Raw genomic sequence first — 5,376 nt, forward strand, 5'->3', positions numbered from 1 at the left:
TTCTCTTTCCTCTGATTCATGCTTCACTTTGTGTCACTCTGCTCCCTTTCCAATGCTCTTGCCTTTTCTTTGCTTCTGATCGCTCCATCTCCCTTCCATTCACTCATCAGCCTTTCTGTATTCTTCCTTGCTGACATCTGCTGCTATGTGTTTTTTTCTCTCTCTCTTTTTTGTTCCTTGGATTCAATGCCCAGCTTCCCTTCTATTTTCCTCTCTCCCCCTCCCCCGCCCTCCCCATCCTCAGGCCTGTGAGTTTCTTTGTCTCTTTACAAAGCTGCTGACCAGATGCTACAGAAGCACCGGGGAAGCTGTGTGGAGTCGTGGAGTCGGTGCTCTGTCTGGCTGCCGCTAATGATGATCCAACAGCTCTAAGAGCAGCAGGCAACATTCAACAGAATAGACTCTGCCACCATCTTTGCGGAAATGTCAGGGGTCCAGAAATGTGATAAGAGCTGGCTGTGGAGTCTTCAAATTTGCCTCGTGCATTTGACAACTAGGTGGTGGTGTGTGAGGGGCAATATCCCTTTTTTAGTTGGTTGGTTTTTGTTTTCTTTTGTTTTTATCTGGAGGAAGTCTTCCTAGGTCACCCCAGCTGGCCTTGAATTCTCGATCCTCCTACTTCAGCCTCTGGAGGGCTTGGATTATAGGCATGCACTACCACACAGGTCTCTCCCTTCGGATGGCATCATTTGGGCTTTATATTGTTGTGGGATTCCCACCCCCCCCCCCCCGCTTTGTTTGTCTGTGTTTGCTCACCAAAAATCATGCTGAAGTTTGTGCTTTACTTTGTCCACCTGCCTTGCTAGGAGATTTTCCTGGTGCTTAGTGAATCCTCCAGTGGGGGAAAAAGAGTTTATCCATTTCACGTGCTTCAGGCCAGTGAAACAAACTGATGTGCAGGGAGTAAAAGAGATTTCAAACTGATGGTGTCAAGGGGACACATTCGGAGATGGACCTGGGCGGGTGAGGACTAGGCCGTGCGTGAACACTGTACACTTGTCCCTCTGAGTCCTTAAATGATTGGGCCCAAGACCCCCACACAGGCGGAAATGCTCAAGATCCATGGACAAAATGATACAGTCCACACATCTGACCCACACACTTCCTCCAGTAACGACACTGTTAAGTGCTATGCAAATGTTGCCATGCTGGGTTGTTTAGGAATGGTCATCAGAAAGTCTGTCCATGTGAAAGGTCCGTGTGGTTTGTTGAGGAAGGTGACGGGCGGGGGGGGGGGGGCGGGGGGAGGAGTTGGTGTTGGTGGTGTGTGCATTATTGATTTAGTTTTTTGTGCCACTAGTAGGGCTTGAACTCAGAGCCTGGGTGCTGTTCCCTTAGCTTTCTCACTCAAGGCTAGTGCTCTACCACTTGAGCCACAGCTTCACTTTCTTCTTCTTTTCTGGCTAACTGGAGCTAAGAGATTCATAGACTTTTCCTACCTGAGCTGGCTTCAAATTTGGCTCCTCCGACCTTAGCCTCTTGAGTAGCTACTGTGTGCCAAGAACCTACTATGTGCCAAGATTTCTCCTAAGCACTAGGCCCGTTACAACCTCACAATTTTGTTTGGTAAAACAAGTATTGCTCCTACTATTTTGTTTTGTTTTGTGCCAGTTCTGGGACTTGAACTTGGGCCCTGGGCACTGTCCCTGAACTCTTTGCTTGAGGTTAGCATTTTATGAGGTTAGCATTCTATCACTTGAACCACAACTCCACTTCCAACTTGTTTTGTTTTGTGGTTAACTTGGAGATAAGAGTCTCACAAACTTTTCATGCCCAGGCTGGCTTTAAACCATGATCCTCAGATCTTGGCCTCTTAAGTAGCTAGAAGGACAGGCATGAGCCCCTGATAGACCAGCAGAAATGGATGTGGTTTTTTTTTAAATTTAGGGCCCTGCATCTGCTGGACAAGTCCTTACTAGAGCTACACTTCCAGTCTACCCTTCTTTATGGATGAGTCTTAAATTCAATTGCCCATACACCTTCCCAGATCTGCTTTATCTGGTCTAGCAATCAGTCACCTACTAGAATAATATTGGCAATACTCATCTCCCTGGAGGTATTGGCAGTTTAGACTTTCTTTCCACTAGTTGCTTTTCATGTCTTTATATTCTAAAAGACCAAACAGTCTCCAGAATCCTTTCAAGTTTCCACCACAGACTTCTGTCTCTCTCGTTTTGTTGCAAGCATGTGTGTTAGGGTAGTTGACTATCCTTTAGAATAATTGAACTTTTTCTCTTTACCTTAGAGTTAATTTCTCCAAGGATAATGAGAAAGTGCCTTCAGAAGTTGGGCAATATTGAGTTCACAAAAGAGATTTCCAGATAATGGCCACTTCCTTCCAGATCTGGTGGTGGTTTTGTTGTTGTTGTTGTTGTTATTGTTGTTGTTTTGGGGGGTTGCAGGACAATTTAATCTTCCCTTTCTAGAGGACTTGTCTGGGCCCGGCAGATCTCAAATGGATCCATATTCTTTCCCTTCTGCCTTGAGTTGTCACGCGGTTGCATCTGAAAATCAGTGTTTCTCTCTGTGTTCATGGCAGGTAGTAAATCATCTGTAAATGCTCATTTGGCCTGAAGGTCTTTTATGGTATTCCATTAAAATCAGAGTTGACGAACGTGTGACAGAGAGACACAGTCAGCCTGCCAAAACCCATTTCCCTCTTGTGCTGGGAATTCTTTCCAAGACAAATCACACCAGCTTTGTAAGTTCCAGATTCCCAAGTAGGTAAATGTCCTCACATTTTACAAGGGGGGGGGAGGAAAGATAGGATTTGATATTTAACTGTGGCAATGAGGATGTTGAAAGACTGGAAAATCTTTATTTTGAATAGTTGTAACCTTTTTCCTTCATGACAACAGAATTTTAGCCAAGCAGGCACTGTGGTACATGCAGGTAATCTCAGAACTTGACAAGGCGCATTGTGAGTTAGAGACAAGTCTGGCTACATAGCAAGATCCTATCTCAAAAAGAAAAAAAAAGCCTCTTTTCATTCATTCCTCCTGTTCAGCCAATTCTTAGCATGTTATTCTTTGCTGCCAGACCTCAGTTATTTGACCACCTTGAGAAAGGGGAGATGGGGAACATTTGATTTTCCTAAAATGTGAGTCTACTTCCCATTTTCAGTAAGTACTTTTGTGGGGGAGGGAGTTTCACAGTGCTAGCTCTAGAGATGAATCTTAACCTCGGCACTCTGGCTAATCAATATGACAAAAGCTGAATAGTTTTAGATACCTCTTTGCAGATATGGTGACATTTTTTTTTGCATGCTGTACATTTTACAAGAAGTATTGAGAAACATGACAGTCACTCTTTCTGTTCACCCACTAGCAATTTTCTAAAGTAATCCTGATTTCTGTGGTAAATTGCCATAACAAAATAAACACACACACACACACACACACACACACACACACACACACACACACACATACCACACATACACACACACACACACACACACATACCAGCGACCCAGGCATCCTCTTCTTTCCATTACCGAAAACCCCATTAGTAACTTTAGTTCAATAAACTGAACCTTTTCCTGTAACCACTACAAATAATTTTAAACCAATTCACATTTTCCCCTAATTGAATATAGAGCTATTAAGAGCTTCATTTTTTAATGCTTTCTTATTATCCTTACACTAATTTTCTAAGAATCTATAATCAGAGTAAAAACATTTTAAAGTTCCTCCCTCTAGACTATTCAAAGATGGCTGATATAATAATTTTCTTTTTAATATTTCACCAAAGCAAATTTGAATAAAGTCTATAGGTTAGGGAATAGTATTCAGTTGGTGTTCATGGCCTGTTTTTGATCATTTTGATCATTTATGGTTTTATAAGAGCATAATCTTTTGTGGGATATATAAATATATATATATTGAACTATTAAATGTTAAGTGGTCATTATACTATGGAATATTCTCAAATATATCAGAAATATTAGAAGCACACCATACATAAAGAGGAGAAGCTATAAAATGAATAACAAAGCCATTAGTCATAAAGCTATAAAGCCAATCAACATCTGCTCCATACAGTAAAGGGGAAACAGGAACTTTCCTGCTGTTTTGCAACTTTTGGGGGGGGGGCGGCGGGTGTCCAGTCATGGGGCCTGAACTCTGGGCCTGGGCACTGTCCCTCAGCTTTTCAGCTCAAGGCTAGCACTCTACACCTTGAGCCACAGCGCCACTTCCAGCTTTTTTCTTTTTGCTTATGTGGTGCTGAGGAATTGAACCCAGGGCCTCAGGCTTGCAAGGCAAGCGCTCTACCACTGAGCCACCTTCCCAGCCCCCCCGCAACTTTTTTATTTCTTCATTTTGTTTGTGGTTCTGAGGATCGAACTCAGGGCCTCACCCATGCAAATGCTTCAGTGCAAGCTACAGTTCTGGCCCTGTTTGTGACTTTTGAAGCCTGAAAATATTTTAGAATAAAAAAAATTTTAGCATTTCCCCCAAAAGTGATTGATTCAACAAACTGCCCGACCTTCAACTGGATCATTTCTAATTCCAGCTCTGAGGAGCAAATGTCTTTGCGCTACTGACTAGATAAGGCCCCCAGTCACTAGCTCTATGCTGTCTATCAAGCTCTGGCCTGTTGATCCAAGGAGATAGACAAAGCCCACATCCCCATAACACCCTGCATCCTCTTCACACATGTATTCGTTCACTTGGTTGTTCTTTGTTTCCTGTCTGTTCTAATTCCCACTCTGACTCCTCTTAGGCCCTATACCTGATGAAATTAGTTACATTCCATTTTCAGAGTCCTCCATTAGCTCTATCTCCTCCTATTGTTTTTGCCATCTGGCTTTTCAGAAGACTAGCGTGTATCTGCAACTTTCATTCCTGCTCACCTCAGGGAACCGCAAAGGGTCTGGACCTGTATCTATCTATGTGATTGACTTTTGCCATTGCTGTGTCTTTTTGTTAATAGGCTTCTAGTGGACAGAGAAAAGTGGGTTAAGAAAAAGAATGGGGTGAAAGGCAGACTTCTTCCTAGGCAAAGACACCCAAGGAACAGAATAGAGCAGCCCTGTGTGCAAGCACTCTTGTAGCATTCATTATCTTGTGCTTGAGAGATTTCGTGCTAACAACCACTTTTGCTTAAAATGTAAATCCTACCACCACCAGCAAAAAAAAAAAAAATATTTTGGAAAGGAGTATTAAAGTAGAAAGATGATGTCAAAACATGTTTTTTTAGGTCAGTAGATCAGGAATAAAAATTTCTGCCTGATGAATTTAGGATCTAATTCTTTTGCTATCAAAGGAGAAGCAAGTAACGGCTGTTTACAGAAGGCTGAAAACAGAACAGTTGGGACTCTGCTATTTCCTTTGAGCTCAATTATGTTGTGTGGAACGGTAGGATGCACAGCAG

This window comes from Dipodomys merriami, unplaced genomic scaffold (assembly GCF_024711535.1).
Source record: "Dipodomys merriami isolate MVZ:Mamm:240054 unplaced genomic scaffold, mDipMer1.0.p SCAF_91, whole genome shotgun sequence".
Classification (NCBI taxonomy): domain Eukaryota; kingdom Metazoa; phylum Chordata; class Mammalia; order Rodentia; family Heteromyidae; genus Dipodomys; species Dipodomys merriami.